The sequence below is a fragment of the Eptatretus burgeri genome, chromosome 5 (genome assembly GCF_056783735.1).
Source record: "Eptatretus burgeri isolate ZD-2024b chromosome 5, Ebu_testis_v1, whole genome shotgun sequence".
Taxonomy (NCBI): domain Eukaryota; kingdom Metazoa; phylum Chordata; class Myxini; order Myxiniformes; family Myxinidae; genus Eptatretus; species Eptatretus burgeri.
The window spans coordinates 116,609,903-116,629,213 of record NC_140965.1 but is presented as its reverse complement, the minus strand read 5'-3'; the positions used below and the strand labels follow the sequence as shown (position 1 = coordinate 116,629,213).

The 19,311-nt window shown below is 42.9% G+C and overlaps 1 long non-coding RNA gene across 1 annotated transcript in view; it reads right to left on the bottom strand.

Annotated features, from left to right (window-relative positions):
* The window catches only part of LOC147027226 (uncharacterized), a 96,243-nt gene that overhangs the window by 64,256 nt on the left and 12,676 nt on the right, over nt 1-19,311 (bottom strand). The window lies entirely within an intron of this gene.

Genomic DNA, 19,311 nt, shown 5'->3' with positions numbered 1-19,311 from the left:
GTTTATTCAGGATTATTCATTCTGCATGTGATTACAAATAATTATTCATTCTGCTTGTGGTTAAAATCATTATTCATTCTGCTTGTGTTGAAACATAATTATTCATTCTGCTTGTGGTTACAAATATTTATTCATTCTGCCTGTGTTAATGCAGAATTATTCATTCTGCCTGTGCTTTCAGGATTATTCATTCTGCATATGTTTATGATCAATAATTTTTCATTCTGCTTTTGTTTACAAATATTTATTCATTCTGCCTGTGTTTATAAAGAATTATTCATTCTGCGTGTGTTTATATAGAATTATTCATTATACATGTGTTTTTACAGAATTATTCATTCTGCTGGTGTTTATGTAGGATTATTCATTCTGCCTGTGTTTACAAAGAATTGTTCATTCTGCTTGTGGTTAAAATCATTATTCTGCTTGTGCTTATACGTAATTATTCATTCTCCTTGTGGTTACAAATATTTATTCATTCTGCCTGTGTTTATAAAGAATTACTCACTCTGCATGTGTTTATCAAGAATTATTCATTCAACTTGTGGTTCCATATAATTATTCATTCTGCCTGTGTTAATGCAGAATTATTCATTCTGCCTGTGTTTTCAGGATTATTCATTCTGCATATGTTTATGATAAATAATTTTTCATTCTGCTTGTGTTTACAAATATTTATTCATTCTGCCTGTGTTTATAATGAATTATTCATTCTGCGTGTGTTGAAAAAGAATTATTCATTCTGCATGTGTTTTTACAGAATTATTCATTTTGCCTGCGTTTATACAGCGCTATTCATTCTGCATATGTTTATGATAAATAATTTTTCATTCTGCTTGTGGTTACAAATAACTATTTATTCTGCTTGTGGTTACAAATTATTATTCATTCTGCTTGTGTTTATTCAGGATTATTCATTCTGCATGTGATTACAAGTAATTATTCATTCTGCTTGTGGTTAAAATAATTATTCATTCTGCTTGTGTTTACAAATAACTTTATTATGCTTGTGGTTACAAATTATTATTCATTCTACTTGTGGTTACAAATAATTATTCATTCTGCCTGTGCAATTGCAGAATTATTCATTCTGCCTGTGTTGATACAGGATTATTCATTCTGCCTGTGTTTATACAGGATTATTCATTCTGCTTGTGGTTCCATATAATTATTCGTTCTACTTGTGGTTACAAATAATTATTCATTTTGCCTGTGTTCAAACAGAATTATTCATTCTGCTGGTATTTATATAGGATTATTCATTCTGCTTGTGGTTACAAATAATTATTCATTCTGCATGGGTTTATAAAGAATTATTCATTCTGCCTGTGTTTATACAGAATTATTCATTCTCCTTGTGTCGATAAATAATTATTCATTCTGCCTGTGTTAATGCAGAATTATTCATTCTGCCTGTGTTTATACAGAATTATTCATTCTGCCTGTGTTTATGATAAATAAATATTCATTCTGCTTGTGCTTACACAAAATTATTCATTTTGCCTGTGTTTACGCAGAATTATTCATTCTGCCTGTATTAAAACAGGATTACTCGTTCTGCTTGTGGTTACAAATAAATATTAATTCTGCCTGTGGTTACAAATAATTATTCATTCTGCATATTCATTCATTCAACCCTAACCCTAACAGCACTTGCTTTTTACATCAAACAAGGGACTCACAAAGACAAGGCCTGACTGACAATGGCTGAGAAATTCACTAAAGATGCATTCACTGCTTCTTGCATTATTAATCATACAAGTAGTGAAGTGAAAAAGTTTATTACTATTAATTATTATTATTGTTATTACATAAATAAATCCTCACTTTTTGAATATCAGTTTAATTCCCTGTTGGATATCAACAACAAAGCATTTGGACAATAGTTACAATCCAATCCAATCCATTGGGACCATACTCTGTTCAGAGCGTTGGTGCTGCTTAAGCAGTCTCCTTGGCTATTGGTCACAATCCTGGACGTGTCGCCACTCCGACACAGGATACCAGCAAGCTGGCAGTCATTTTGCCGACCTCGGAAGGATGACAGGCAGAGTCAAATCCATCTGGTATTTATTCAACAGCCGAACAGGATTTTGAACTCAGGACCAAAGGATCGCAAGCACACCACCCTAACCATAAAGCCAACACCTGGCAGACAATAATTATAAGAGACCTCCAAAAGGGCGGAAGAGCTCCTTGTGAGCCAACGGCCATCCATATCTTGTGCCCAACTGTGTCTGTGGATGTCCTCCTGCAATTGGGTTACTTTGAATTATGAAGATGGTGGCAGGATTTGCACTCCATAAAACCCTTCATTCCAGAAAACATATCAAAAGCATTAGAAAAATCCTGAAAACCAACTCTGTGGAAGTTCCTCCTCTACAGCTTCCCTTCGCAGAGCAGCTCACCGGATGCCGGGAATGGGGAAAAGCCTTCGGGACCCCCAATCTTTGATAGGAGAGAAACCACTGGGTAAAATTCCCGGGTCAGATTGTGGGAGATTGTGTCGGAGTGGTTCTGAGGTGTCGTCCACCAGACGATAGTCTCCTTGATTAAACCTGAGGCGGTCCCTTCGGGTGGATGCCTGGAATATCCTTTCCCTAAGAGAGGATGATCACCTGCCTCTGTTATCATCTGAGATCAAGCGTTTGGACATCAGTATTGCAGCACTCTCTGAGGTTCGGAGACCAGATTGTGGCGAGATCATGGTGGTGGTTACACCTACTATTGGTCTGGTTGCTCTGATTGTTACTATTCCAAAGGAGTTGTCATAGCTGTATCAAATAAGCTGACTCCAATGATAATTGAGGTAACACCGGTCAACGAGCATATCATGAGACTCAGGATTCATTACTCATTGGGTGTCGTTTCCGTGATCTCTGTTTATGCTCCGACTGAGGTGAGTGATCTCACAATGAAGGATGCATTCTATGCCACGCTCGAGTCTGTGGTTGATCAATGCCCCAGGCAAGGTACTCTTCTCGTCTTGGGGGATTTCATTGCATCGACAGAAACTGATAGCGATGGTTATGAGACGTGTGTTTGTCACCGTGAGTCTGGAACTGTGAACCAGAATAGCATTAAGTTCCTTGACTTTGCAAGAAGTCATGGCCTTATGGTGGCTGGTTCATGGTTTCAGCACCCACACGCTCATCGCTGGACTTGGTATTCCAACGCTGGTGGTGTGGCAAAGGAGATTGACCATCTGCATGTTGATGGTCCCTGGAGGATGATCCAGAACTGCAGGGTCTGCAGGAATGCTCAGTTCCTCAATACTGACCACTGGCTTGTTGTAGCAACTCTGAAGTTTCAGCTTAAATCCAAGAGAATGGTACCATCCCAGCCTTGGCTGGAAGTTGGCAAGCTCAAGGATGAGAGTGTAGCTGAGGAGTTTGCGAACAGGCTGAGTGGAGATTTGGAGGGTCTGGGTGCTTTGGGGGATCCTGAAGAGTTGTGAAGTGCTTCAAGACCACCGTCCTTCATGTTGTCGGTAGTTGTCTTGGAACTAAACGGAGGGCTAAGAAGAATTTTGTGGAAGGGACACTGGATACCATTGCCTAGAGTCACAGGGCCATGCTAAATGGCAGAGATGAGCTGTTCAGGTAGCTGAGGTGTAAAACTATGTGCACTTCAGATGGAGAAGGAGGCCTATGTGTGAAGAATCAGTGAGGGGGTAGAGCATCACCTGTGGTCAAGTGATTCTCGTCCTGCTTACAGGATAATTTCTGCATTGTGTTTGTCCAAGCCCATCCCTCGGTGTACTGCAGTTAGAGCAGAGGGTGGTGTGCCCTTGATGGAGGAGTCTGAAGTGAAGGCCCACTGAGCCGGTTAGTTTGAGCGGTTGTACCATGCTGATCCACCAGCTGTCGAGTTGGATACCAGGGGTGTTACATTCCCCACTGCTGACCCTCCAATCAACTGTGATCCACCTTCGTTTGAAGAAACACAGGCTGTGGTGAACCGGTTGAAATGGGGTAAAGCTCCAGGGATCTGTGGCATCCGTGCTGAACTTCTCAAGGCTGGTGGAAATGCAGCACTCATGTCATTGTATGCAGTTCTGTGCTCTGCCTGGAATACAGGCATTACCCCACTGACTGGAAAGGGAAGGGTGATCGCCAAGACTGCAACAACTACTGAGGGGTGACGCTGATCTCAGAGCCAGGCAAAGTCTTTGCTCAGATAATTCTTGATAGGGTTCCACACCATCTGCTTGAGCACCAGCGTCCAGAGCAGTCATTCTTCACACCGAAGAGGTCAACGATTGATCGTATCCTTGCTTTTCGGGTCCTCACCGAACACAGACGAGAGTTCCGGCAGGGGTTGCTTCCAGCTTATGTTGATCTCTGTGAAGCGTTTGATTCAGTGAATCGGGATGCCCTCTGGAGGATTCTTGGTCTTCGTGGGGTGCCACCAAAACGGATACATCTGATGTCTGAACTCTACTCTGGTACTGAGAGTGCTGTGAAATGTGGTGGGACCATCTCTGACTGAGTTCCAGTTGTTACTGGTGTTCCTCAGTGTTGTGTATTCACAGCTCCCATTCCTGACCTGACGTTATACAGAATTATTCATTCTGCCTGCGTGTGTACAGAATTATTCATTCTGCTTGTGTGAAAAAAGAATTATTCATTCTGCTTGTGTTTTTCCAGGATTATTCATACTGCTTGTGGTTACAAATAACGATTCATTCTGCCTGTGTTTTTACAGAATTATTCATTCTGCTTGTGTTTATAAAGAATTATTCATTCTGCTTGTGTTTATACAGAATTATTCATTCTGCTTGTGTTTATAAAGAATTATTCATTAACCTCCGCCATCTTCAAAGATGGATGGAGGTTACTGTTTTCACCCCTTTCTGTTTGTTTGTTTTTTTGTGAACAGTATTACGGAAAAACTCCTCGACTGATTTCGACGAAACTTGGTGGGGGGGGGGGGTTTAGGTATGGTCCAAGGATCATGCCATTAAATTTCGGACTTGGTCCCCCCCCCAAAAAAAAAATTGTTAGAGAATTTTTTTTTTTGCATTTCTACATGTTTTAAGTGATTTCCAACCCCCCCCCCCCAAAAAAATTGTTACCCCCCCCAAAAAAAGAAATTTTTTTTTTTTTGCATTTGAACATGTTTGAATTGATTTTCAACCCCCCCACACACCCCTAAAAAAATTGTTAGAGAAATTTTTTTTGCATTTCTACATGTTTTAAGTGATTTCCAACCCCCCCAAAAAGAATTGTTACCCCCCCCAAAATTGAGAAAAAAATTTTTTTTTTGCATTTCTACATGTTTTAAGTCATTTCCAACCCCCCCCCAAAAAAAAAAAAATTCGAGATAAAAAATTTATTTTTGCATCTCTACATATTTTAAGTGATTTCCAACCTCCCACCCCCCCCAAAAAAAAATTGTTAGAGAAAAAAAAATTTTGCAACTTTTTTTTCAACAAAATTTCGACTTATTTTTTTTGCATTTCTACATGTTTTAAGTGATTTCCAACCCGCCCCGCCCCCCCCAAAAAATGTTGGAGAAAAGAACTATAACTCTGTCAGCACTGTTGACGTCATATTTAATGAATAAGATATAAGGTTCACTTGAGTGACCCAGCAGTATTGGCGGCGGAGGTTTTGCACTCTCCCGAGTGCTCCCCCGTCAAGTTCTGCCTGTGTTGATACAGAATTATTCATTCTGCTTACAAGTGTTGATAAAGAATTATTCATTCTGCCTGTGTTTTTACAGCTTCATTCATTCTGCTTGTGTTTATCCAGAATTATTAATTCTGCTTGTGTTTATCCAGAATTATTAATTCTGCTTGTGTTTATCCAGAATTATTAATTCTGCTTGTGTTTATCCAGAATTATTAATTCTGCTTGTGTTTATCCAGAATTATAAATTCTGCTTGTGGTTGCAAATAATTATTCATTCTGCCTGTGTTTATACAAGATTATTATTCATTCTGCTTGTGGTTACAAATAATTATTCATTCTGCCTGTGTTTTAAATAATTATTCATTCTCCTTGTGTTGATAAATAATTCTTCATTCTGCTTATGTTTAAAGCGATACATCAATAAAATTTAATTTCTCTAATTCTTTTTTGAGGTAATTTTATTACTCTTCTCCTTTTACTTTCAACTTTATTACCTTAATTTTTGTTTACATACTCGTGAGTGATAAATGCGTTCGTTGGACAAAGTTCCTCAATTCCCTCCTGATGTCCTCTCATTATATTTAAACGCAAATAACGTTTCCTTATGTACTATATAAGATATTGTTGCGGATTCGCGCCCGCCGGCGTGCCTACGGCCACGTAACTCGAATCGCGGCACGTCGCCCACCGGACGGACAATCCAGTCGTGACCCTCTCGGACTAACGCCGGGAACCAGTCACGGGTGGACCTTTCGGTCTCACCGCGATCGAGCCAATCAGCCCCCGCGTGGGATAGGGTTGCTCGCCAAATTCGACCTACCTAAGTACCCACACGGAGGGTAGACCGGGCGATCGCACCTCGCCGCAGGTCGACTTCGGACACGGGCCACTTAAGCGACCCGTTCCGTACTATCGGGATAACCGAGCGGTGTTATTCGTCGACCTCGACGGTTCGATTAATTATCGGGCGTATTCAGCCCACTACCAACCCTTTACGTGAAGCAAGATGAGGATTCAATGAAGGAAATGACGAAGCGAAGCGGGAAACAGTTCAACACAAAGCACATTTATTCGCGATGAACGGAAAGCACACATATTCAATTCCACCAAAAGCACATAGAAAAGAAAAAAACACAATGCAATTTTACACAAAAAGCAAATGCGACAATGCAGATCTAATACCGATTACACGAGCACACGGCAACACTTATACAATTTTACTTCACAGACGGCGCCGACAACACATACCCAAAACCAAGGAAAGAATACCCTCAAGGATGAGGCGGGCCTGAGGCCGAGACCGGGTCGGGCCTACCCGTCTGGTGATGAGACGCGGAGCGGCGATGGTGCCTCAACTCCGCGGGCCTCGCGGGCAGTGTCTGGTAGGGGGTGGGAAAGGGGCCCCCTTGGTCGCACTATCTCAGCGCGGGGGGAAACAGGAGGGGGTTGCTGATGCTCGGGGTATAGAGGATTTCTATTGCCCCGCGACGAGCGTCTCCACCTCGGCCAGGTCGCGCTGTCGGCCTCCCTGGGGTGCAGCTCCCTGCACGACGCGAGCACCCCCTCGTCTGCCCTCGCCGCCTCTCCACAGCTCCGTCCCCTCTGCTCTGACTCCAACGCACACGACGACCAGCTCCTTCTTGCCAACTCCACCGCCCGCGAAGTCTTAACTCTCTGTTCCCTCTCGACTCTACTACTCCTGGACTGACGAACACGGTCGCTTATATCAGCCCCGTGGCTTCGCCCTCTCATCTTTGACCCCCTCCCTTCGACCTTTCACCTCGCTCCCCATTGGCCCGAGAAAAAGTGGGCGTGAATGCTTTTTGATCCATAAATTTGCATATATCGATCGCCCTCCAACGCCCTGGGGCGGGGCCAATTCGCCCCTCGCTCACCGATTGGACGGCAAAAAGTGGGCGTGTGTCGTTTTTGATCCGTTTTTGAAGCACAAAATCCGTGATTTTGTACACGCTGTTCGGCGCGCGCCCTGCACGAGTCCAACACCGGTACCCACAAGTGGCGCAAGAACGGTGGCGATGCGACAGTTGCGAGGTGTGACGTGAAGGTCGTGGCGGTTGTGGTGAAGCGGCGTTGTGGTTGGTGGTTGATGTTGTGACTGGTGGTGGTAACAATGGCGGTTGGTCCAAATTAAAGATAGTAAAAGAAAAACGGCTATCCTGAAGAGTCGCAGCACGCATAAATGACATGTATTCCCACTAGACAACGGGTTTGGGCCTAACTACACATGTACTTACCGAGATACCTCACCTAAGGGACCTGAATGGTGGTTTGCGAATTTGGTAACCACAACAATATGTATAATCATTACCATTATATAATGCACAAAAAGGATTCACTTTTAGGGAAATGTATTTTGATATCTCACCTGTATTATTAGTCCTTCCCTTTTGTTCTTCTTTCATATGTGTATTCTTTCTCACACAGCTCTTCCACTGACACCTCAAAGCTGATCGCTTCTTTCATGAACTTAAATAATTTACCATTCAACTGTTTTTGCAATTTTTCAAATTAATTTTTAAAAAATTAGAAAGTTGAATGTACAAATCAAATAAAGAAAGATTATCTCCAGGATTCTCATCTAGAAATATTTGGGAGGTGGTGGCAGTAGTAGAGTATGTGCCAAAGAGGGAATTGTCCACAAACACTTATGTTTGAAAGGCTCAAAAGAAAAGTTAAAAAAAACGATTTCAGAAACATCTGCTGCATGTCAGGGTCGGAGTAATTACATTTGCAGTAGGTCACAACGCCTGCCGCGTACTCAAGATCCAAACAAAGGAAATCCCAGGACACACTCGCTCGGCCTGCCTCCCACATCGGCAAATGCCATGATGATAGGGCAAGGAAAACGCCAGGCTTCTGCCGTTGGGCTGTTGCCACTAACTTGTAAGAAAATAAATAGAACTGAGCATGCATTCGCCCAAGTCCTATGGACTTTTGCCTTTCTGTAGCATCTCAAAACAAGACCAAACATGATGGTCAATGTGTAACTGACATGTGATGGAGGTTTGTAACTGGCAGACAGGTCTTCAGACCTTGCAGTCTGCTGTCACAGGCAATTAGATCAGATATAGAGGGGAGAAGGAGGTATGCCTGTGACCTGTGTTCGAACCCGGCCTTGATTGAAGGCAGTCCTTGCCTGGTCTTGGACCGCAAAATGCAAAAACGGCTTGATGTCCTCCGATAAACCAGCACGCACAAGTGGGAAGAAAAACTTGCCATGCTCAATCCAAGCATTAATATTATTTTGAAAATGCAGACACAGTCCTTTACAAGATCTCAAACTTTGGAAAAGTCTCAAAAAAAACCTTTGCCTTGACAACTTTACTCTGAAAATGAGTTGTCTGATGAAGAGGAAACTCCTCACTGGCATGTAAGAAGGATAGTATGTCACTCCTGAAAGACGATAAAAGTTTTGAATACTTTTATTAAATGTTGTGGTGTCTAACATCATCCATCTAACGAGGTGCTGTTCTTGAGGGCAACAGTAACTGCAGTGCTAACCTGTGGATTATTAACATTTCAAAACTGCAGATTTGAAAGAGCAAAACGTAGAGTTGATCATCTATGGAAGGTAGATGAGCTGCCAGTATGCATTTCAATAGATCTCGTGAAAAAAAATGTATGTGTTTTTTAAATCCCTAAAAGCATAATTAAAGGGCTGTGGTTTGTCTATGTCGACAGCACACTCCAAATGGCAACGTCCTGCCATGGTATGCTCCAGGAAGCTCGTTTAAATTCCTGACGTCCAGTGCCAGTAATTTAGCACATTTTGATTGCAACAAAATTTGAACCATTAATCTGCCATGTACTTCTCTTCCTGGGGACCTCAGATACAGACGGTGCACATGTATTACATAAACCAAAGTCCAGTCCATTGTTGAAGTTCTCTGTATCATGTGATATTAATTTATCAATGTTGCCAATGCTCAGAGTCTCAGAGTTCGAGAATTCCAAGGAAACAAGTTCAGCTTGTTCATCAAATGAAGTTAACTAAGTTAACGAATTGAAATCCAAGAATCACAGAATTCCTATGTTTGTCCTTTTCAAGGTTTATATTGAAGGACAATTCGAATTTATTATGTGTTAATGACAGTCATAAAAGTTATTGTTGACAATTATATAATTGTTGGTGTTTGTTGACTTATTGTCGACTCTCATTAAAACAAATGGTCCTTTAAACGACTTTGGTGATGTAATTGCAAAAAATAAACAAATTTAATTATCCACTTGTTATTCATTTATTTAGGAAACACCACCACTGAAGGTGGACAGAGATTGTGTTTTCACCCTTGTCTGTCTGTGAACATGTTATCTCAAAAAGTTGTGGAGGGATTCAGACGAAACTTGGACAGGTTGGGTGTGTCAGGTCAGGTCAGGTATGGGAGCATGTGCCAGAACAGCGCGTCGCTGCGTCCACTTTCCGCCGGTACTCCAGGGGCCTCCGTCTGGCCATCCCCCAGGCAGATGCCAGGCCCATCCCCATCTCCTTGAGATGATGGTCAACCTGCTGCAACCATGAGGCACGTGGTCGGCCCACTGGCCTCCTCCACTCATGAGACTCCCTCGCTGAGAGAATCTGGTGAGCAGGATCAGCGTCAGGAAAACGAGCCACATGTCCATACAGCCGCAGCTGACGCTCACGGACTATGCAGGTAACAAATCTCATCCGAGTCTCTCTCAGCAACCGCTCGTTGGACACAAAATCCGACCAGCGATAGCCAAGGATTCTCCGAAGAGACCTGGTACCAAAGGAATTAAGTCTCCGTCTCAGATCCTTGGTCAAAGTCCAAGTCTCGCACCCATAGAGCAAGACTGGAAGTACCAAGGACCTGAAGACTCGGACTTTCGTCCTCCCGCACAGGTACCGGCAGCGCCACACCCCATGATCCAGTGAATCCATGACTCCCCAGGCCCGACCCAGACGTCTATTGACCTCCGGCTCACAACCTGCGGAGACATGAATATCACTGCCAAGGTAAGTGAATCTATCCACGACCTCAACATCCTCACCACAAACAGACACAGACAGGACAGCAGCATCCAAGATGTCACCGAAAGCCTGGATCTTTGTTTTGACCCAAGAAATCCGTAATCCCAACGGCTCCGACTCCTCATTCAGCACCTCGAGGGCCCCCAAGAGGATGTCTAAAGTCTCCGCAAAGATGACTGCATCATCTGCAAAATCAAGGTCCGAGATCTTGACATTGCCAAACGATGCACCGCAACTTGATCTCTCCGACATCCTCCCAAAAATCCAGTCCATACAAGTGCTGAAAAGTGTGGGGGCAAGTACACATCCCTGACGAACTCCAGTAACAACTGGAAATAAGTCAGAGGCGGTACCACCACACTTCACAGCACTCTCAGTACCAGAGTAGAGTTCAGACATCAGATCGATCAGTTTCGGTGGCACCCCACGAAGACCAAGAATCCTCCAGAGGACATCCCGATTCACTGAATCGAACGCTTTACAGAGATCAACATAGGCTGCAAGCAGCCCCTGCGAGCTCTCGTCTGCGTTCAGTGAGGACACGAAGAGCAAGGATACGGTCAATCGTTGACCTCTTTGGTGTAAAGCCTGACTGCTCTGGACGCTGGTGCTCAAGCAGATGGTGGCGAACCCTATCAAGAATTATCCGAGCAAAGACCTTGCCCCGGCACTGAGAGCAGCGTCACCCCTCAGTAGTTGTTGCAGTCTTGGCGATCACCCTTCCCTTTCCAGAGAGGGACAACAAGGCCCCTCTTCCAGTCAGTTGGGATGATGCCTGTGTTCCAGGCAGAGCACAAAACTGCATGCAACGGCGAGTGCAGCATTTCCACCAGCCTTGAGAAGTTCAGCATGGATGCCACAGATCCCTGGAGCTTTGCCACGTTTCAACTGGTTCACCGCAGCCCGTGTTTCCACAAGCGATGGTGGACCACAGTTGATTCGAGGGGTCAGCAACAGGGATTGCTTAACACCCTTGACGTCCAACTCGACAGCTGGGGGGATCAGCCTGGTACAACCGCTCAAAGTAACCGGCCCAGCGGGCCTTCACTTCAGACTCCTCTGTCAAGAGCCTACCACTCTCTGCTCGAACTGCAGTGCTCCGAGGGATGGGCTTGGATGAACGTAATGCGCAGAATTCCCCTGTAAGCGGGACGAGAATCACCTGTCCACAGGTGATGCTCTACCCCTCACAGATTCCTCGCACATAGGCCTCCTTGTCCACCCTCAGTGCACGTACAGTTTACGCCTCAGCTCCCTGAACAGCTCAGCTCTGCCATTCAGCCTGGCCCTGCGACTCTGGTCAATGGTATCCAGTGTCCCTTGAGAGACAAAATTCTTCTTTGCCCTGCGGTGAACTCCAAGGCATCCACCGGCAACATCAAGGACGGTGGTCTTGAAGGTGTTCCACAACTCTTCAGGACCTCCCAAAGCACCCAGACCCCCCAAGTGTCCACTCAGCCTGTTCGCAAACTCCTCAGCTACTCTCTCATCCCTGAGCTTGGCAACATCCAGCCTAGGCTGGGATGGTACCATTCTCCAGGATTTAAGGTGCAGCTTTAGAGTTGCTACAACAAGCCTGTGGTCAGTATTGAGGAACTGAGCACTCCGGTAGACCCTGCAGTTCTGGATCATCCTCCAACGACCGTCAATGAGGACATGGTCAATCTCCTTTGCCACACTGCCAGCGTTGGAATACCAAGTCCAGCGATGAGCTTGCGGGCGCTGAAACCATGAACCAGCCACCCTAAGTCCATGACTTCTTGCAAAGTCAAGGAACTTAGTGCTATTCTGGTTCATAGTTCCTGACCCATGGGGACCAACACACACCTCATAACCATCCCTATCAGTTCCAGTCGATGCATTGAAATCCCCCAAGACTAGAAGTGTATCTCGTCTGGGGCACTGATCAACCACAGACTCGAGTGTGGCGTAGAATGCATCCTTCACGGTAAGATCACTCGCCTCAGTCGGAGCATAAATAGAGACCAGGGAAATGACACCTAAGGAGTGACGAATCCTTAATCTCATAATACGCTCGTTGACCGGTGTTACCTCAATTATCATTGGGGTCAGCTTATTGGACACAGCTACAGCAACTCCTTGGGTATGGTAACCATCAGAGCGACCAGACCAATAGTAGGTGTAACCACCCACCATTATCTCGCCGCAATCCGGTCTCCGAACCTCAGAGAGAGCTGCAATCCCGATGTCCAAACGCTTGAGCTCAGATGATAACAGAGACAGCTGATCATCCTCTCTTAGGGATAGGACATTCCAGGCACCCACCCGAAGGGACCGCCTCAGGTTAACCCAAGGAGACCGCCGTCTGGTGGACGACACCTCAGCACCACTCCGACACACTCTCCCGCAATCTGACCCAGGGATGTTACCCCGTGGTTTCCCTCCTATCAAAGATTGGGGGTCCCGAAGGCTTTGCCCCAATCCCATCATCCGGTGAGCTGCCCTGCGAAGGGAAGCTGCACAGGAGGTACTCCCACGGAGTGGGTTTTCAGATTTTTTTGCGTTTTTGCGTTTTGCGGAATGAAGCGTTTTACGGTGGCTGGAGTGCAAATCCTGCCACCAACCTCCTAATATCAAGTAACTCAACTGCAGGAGGACGTCTGCAGACACAGTTGGGCACTAGATATGGATGGCCGTTGGCTCACAAGGAGCTCCTCCGCCCTTTGACAGGTTTTGTTTTTAATCCTGCTGGGTGTCCATATCCAAACACCCTCCTCACCAGAAAACCTGGTGGGGGAGACGGTTTAAGTCGCCGACAACCCGACCATGTGTGACAAGGACGAATTGATTAGATTTCAGTGAAGATGCAGATACGGATACTAGCATTTTTAAAAGTGAATCATCACCATTGAGAGATGGGGCTTGGAATGATATACATTACCATCTTTCAAAACGTTGGCACACTGATTCGGATGAAACTTGGTGGATGAGTTGGATAGGTGACAAGAACAAGCTGATTTAATTTTGGTTCAGGTCCGGATGCAGATCCAGCCTATCAGTGGGATATACAACGTGAACTGTTCAGTCTGGCGGAGGGAGGTATGCACTCCACCGAATGCTGTTCAACTTACCATCGCTGGAGGATAGGTTATTGCATTTGGGTCTGTTTGTTTGTCTGTCTGTTTGTTTTTTGCGAAATCAAAGATTTTTCAAGTATATTGATCAGTCAATTTTGTTACTTGCAAAATGGAAGATTTTTCAAGTTGGTTTGTCAGTCGATTGTGTTCTTCTGTCTGTTTGTTACTTGGTGAAAAAAAAATTCGCCAAGTATGTTGGTCTGTAGCGTTTGTCTGTCTGTTTGTCTGTTTGTTTGTTGTCACACGATTTTTGGCCACAGTTTTCAAGCAATCGTTCTGAATTTTTTTTGGTGTGTAGGTGACTGGCCAAGGACAGCAACGCTTAATTTTTATGAAGATCCAAGTCCGTATCTGGATCTGAGAATTTTTTAAAGTGATTCTTCACCATTTGACCCATCCAGGATTGTGCCAAATTGCCAAGGAGACTGCTTAAGCAGCACCAATGCTCTGCAGAAGGTATGGTCCTAATCTCCTCCTCCTTCACCAGTGATAGATTGGGCCAAAAACTATATATAGCACAATATCTGAAAAAGTTATGGATGGTTCACGTGAAACATGGTGGACAGGTTGGGAGCGCCACTCGGAAGAATTGATTCAATTTTGGTGAAGTTCCGAATCCAGATCTGGATACGAGAATTATTTAATTTTTAACTGACTTCACCATTATTAGATGGGGCTAAAAACGATATTGCATGATATCTCAAAAAGTTGAAAACGGATTTGAATGAAACTTGGTTGATGAGTTAGATAGGTAACAAGAACAAGCCGATTCGATTTTGGTTCAAGTCCGGATTTACATCCGGCCTTTCAGTGGGATACAAAATGCAAACTATTCAGCCTGGCGGAGGTATGTGCTCTCCCGAGTGCAGTTCCGTTTCGCCAAGTTGTCACTCTATAAGTGATTTTATATTTGTCTGTCTGTCTATCACCTACAGGTCACAATTCTGAACCAATGATCATGAAACTACCAAATTGTAGAGGTGGTTTCAACTGGGAAGCCTATTTATGGAGGTCAAAGATCAAAGGTCATCATGAGGTCAAATTTCTAAAATCGTCATTTTTCATACGATTGACTTGAAATTTGGATAGTGTGTTACTGAATTGGGAGACCAACTATTTTTGAGGTCAAAATGTCAAAGGTCAACTGAAGGTCAAACTTCTAAAATTATCAATTTAAATCTGAAAAATAATAAATTTTCATACGATTGACCTGAACTTTGATTAAAATTGTCAATTTTAATCTTAATGAAATGGACAATTTGATGTATCCATGGCAACATTTGAAGAGGGGAGTGTACTTTGCAAGTATCGTACTCTGCACGACGTCTTTTTCTTGTTATTCTGTCTATTTCTATGTTTGTCAATTGCCTACAGGTCACAGTTTTAAACCAGTCTTCACGAACCTTCACCACATGGTAGAGTTTGTCATTAGCAATAAAGCTATTGCTTTTGAGGTCAAAAGGGTCAACAAATTTGTTAAATTTCTAAAATCCTCAATTTTCATCTGAATCACTAGAAATTTCAACAGGATTTCATATTAGCTTTCTTAATTCAACCACCAATTACTTTTTGAGATCAACATTGGCTAAAGGTCAACAACATCTGTGAGATTTCTAAAATCCTCAATTTTCATCCAATTGACTTTAAATTTGAAGAGGATTTATATTTCAGGTTGCTGAATTAAACCTCCAATTATTTTTGATGTCGAATTTGTTTTATGGATCTTGCGAGTATTGTGTGCTCTGCACAACATCTTTTTCTTGTTTGTTTGTTTTTTTGTTTGTCCACACAGAACTTTAGTGTTTTTCTCCGCAACCTCTTGTCAGATTGAGACAAAACTTTTACCATCAGAGCGACTACTCATATAGTGTTGCATTGATAATTATGACGTCATATGTCATGTGGTGTGGCAGCCATGTTGGAAAACGGCAAACTTTGTACCTCTTTCTCTGAAACCGCACCAAGTAAAAAATTGAAACTTGGCACACGGCAAGTATTCCACATGGGGGATAAATGCAATTTTTTTTTATGATGTCATAGGTGCCTTCGTTATGACGTCATCATTACACATGTATAACGCTACATCTGATCAGTGTTCAAATTTTGAGGGTCATCTCGGGATAAAATGGTCCACAGAAAAATACATTGATGACATTATCAGTCACATGATTTGGCAGCTATATTGATTAAAAAAAAAAATTAAAAACCTTCAAAAATCTTCTCTCAAATGGCTTATCAGATTCAGGCAAAACATTAAACATATGATTGCCTGTCCATGAAAAACAAAAGTTTCACACACATGATGTCATAGGTCACATGGTTTGGCAGCCATATTGGATTTACCCTAAAACATATAAAAACCTTCTCCAGAACGGCTGTACAGATTGAGGAGAAACTTCAAGAAAATGTTCCCCAGGCCTTGACGATACCAGGGTATTCATGGCCAATTGACAAGTCACATGGTCTGGCAGCCATATTGGAGTGAGCGAAAATCTTTTAAAATATTATTTCTCTTGATCAATTGACATGAAACATAAAAATTATGATATAGTCGTGATGGGGAATATATGTTTTAAATTTGAACATGGTCAGATGTATGGTGTGGCTGTCAGAATTATTTGATTTTTTGAATCCCAGTTTTTCTTCTTGTGTTTTTTTTAAATAAATGGCTCTCTTGGCTGTGCCTGGATGGGTTTGAGGATAGAGGAGTAGCAGTTAAAACATGAATCCTGTCCAGGTTCCTGAAGACTCCATCTTGGCTTTTTGCTTGTTGTGGTTCCTTATAATTATTCCTGGTGTTGGCTTAATGGTTCGGGTGGTGAGCTTTGGATCCCAGCATCCTGAGTTCAAATCCCGCTTAGCTGTTGAATTAATACCAGGTGTGATTAACTCTGCCTGTCATCCTTCCGAGGTCGGCAAAATGAGTGCCACCATGCTGATATCCTGTGTCGGCGTGGCGACCCGTCCAGAATTGTGCCCAATAGCCAAGGAGACTGCTGAGGCAGCACCAAAGCTCTGCACAAAGTATGGTCCTAATCTCCTCCTCCTGATTATTCCAATACAGGACTGTACCTATGTGGTCTTCCATTTGATTTCAATTGAATTTATTTTAATCGCATTCTGGATTTAATTGAATAATAATAAACGTCATGGGTCAGGGTCAGGTGTCCAATCAAAGCGAGATGTCTTAGTACCCTGTATTCACTGCCAGCAATTATAAAGTGGAAGTTCTCGATATGCCTCTTATTAATGACGTAATACACCAGTGCACAAAACCACACAAAAACACCCAAACACCACACAAAACAAGTCCTGGCAAGAGTCTTAAATCTCCGATTGCTCTTTTTCTTGTTATTTCACATATTTTGTGGCTAATATTTTGGAAAAATCAGTCTGAAAGACTATTTATGTGAAACATAATCTACTGCTATAATGACCTCGAATGTTTGTGGTGCCAACATTCATCACAACGATAATGTTGTGGTTTTAAGGTCATTGCAATAACCACTACGTCAAATGAACAAAATAGACAATGTGTTTTGAATATCCTGCAGTGAGGCACAAAAGGAAAACGTGAATATCCCAGTAAATTTAGCATTCCATCTTCAGTTAGCTATCATTTCATGCAGACTCAGATGACATAACCTTCAGTGAGTGCATCATTAATACAACTTATGTAAGTCATCAAAAACATTTTCATAAAGTGTGGATAAATGATGTTGCGTGAAACAGAAGGGAAGAAAACCTTGCATTAATTAACCGTCCAACTTCCCCTGAGGGAGACTGAGCTGTTGTGGAGAAAACTTGGGATATGAGGTGTTATGATCATTCTATTTATACACAGCCTTGTTGCTTAAAAGTGACTTTGAGTGTTACATTTCCCTCTCTGGTGTGGGTTCCATTCCCATATGGCTGCTCAGTGGAAATTTTCACACTCTGTAACAGAGTGGTCACCTGTCCAGGATTGATTCTTTAGGCACGGAAATGTTCACGACTTTGCCTGAATGTCCCGATACGTTGTCAAGAGTATGGACCTTCACAACTCAACCACCACCAGAACTACGATGTTGTTTAACATTTGTTTCCTCATGTGAAATGGTTAAATGGATGAAAGACTTGTGTTGGCAAAACAGAAGAGTTCATGTAACCTGGATGGATAAAAATGTAATCCTGTCTCCTTTGGTAAATTTAAACTAATAGTGTAAATGTCATTGCAAAAAAGGATGTGCACTTGAAAAATTCAAGCGTTGAGTTGAGACAGTCGCAATTTATATAAATTGATGGAGGACATCTCGTACACCGATCCTTTTGGTACATCACATTGGCTAATTAGGTGAATGGGTGGGTATGCACTGCATTCACAGTACTTCTCATGATGCTGGAATCTCTGGTTTAAATCCCATCTCGATATATCCATTGTCTACTAATGGTTTAGCTTTTCATGTGAATGTATTATTTGTTACCAAAAGTCAGGGGACACCCTATTTGTGAGAATTTCCCAAATGTGCATTTCATTTGTATAATCACAAGTTTCCACATCAACCACTACAATATCGATAGAAAGGAAACAATCACATTTCTCACTTTCAGAGAAGTTTGTTCCAGAGAAAATGGTTAATGCAGGAGAATTGTTTTGCAGAACAGATGCGCCTCATTACATGGAACCTCCGCAATGTGACAAAAACTGGTTGGGGTGTTATCGGTACCTCCGTTAAGCTGTCATGTTTTTGCATTAATTAGCAATTTTGCTGAAGTCATTATTCAATAAGCTCTCCTGTTCTTTTTGTCTTTCCAACATTGTTGTGCTCAATGTCATTGAACAAAGTGGTGATATTGATATATCGATGACACTCCATTTAGGTACAGCTGTAAACTATTGCTGGGATACCAATCAGAATTGCTTTCAAAAAATATATATACCATCTATGTGTAAGTGATAAGCACTCATATAGCAAGACATGATGAACTTTGATTGTAGAGGAGAACATGCATAGAGTTACAGCCCTGAAAGAATGGAGTAGCAGCACGCCTGATTCCACCACCTGAAGGAATGCAAGCATCTACTCTCTCCCCTCTACCACCCCCACCCCCCCCCCCCCCACTTCTCATCCCCTACCTCGCTCCTACCTGTGTCTAAAGATAATCTAGAAACAAGCTGGAATTTTATGGAAGCAAGGACAAAAGAAACATACCCTTGAAGCCATGTTGAGTATTCAATGAGCTAACACTGACAGCACTGACTTGAAAGAATGGAGCTGAGAGATAAGTCTGTACAGAAACATGAACAGGAAGGTTGGAGAGAAAGATTTAAGGGGCTCGAGAGGTTGAGGCAGAATGAGCAGAGTTGAGAGCATCTGTGTCAAGAATATTTTATGTGGTCACATGATGTCATGTGATCAAATAGCAATTAGACGAAATAAAGACTGAGATTGAGACTCTTGTTTAGAATTTCCACAATGCTGTGGCTGCAGTTACAGGAAATCAATGCTCCTGCATGCTGGTGGTTGAGCATTACCTGGTACTGAGCATTTGGCTATATCATGCTGGAAAGATTGCAAGCTCAACT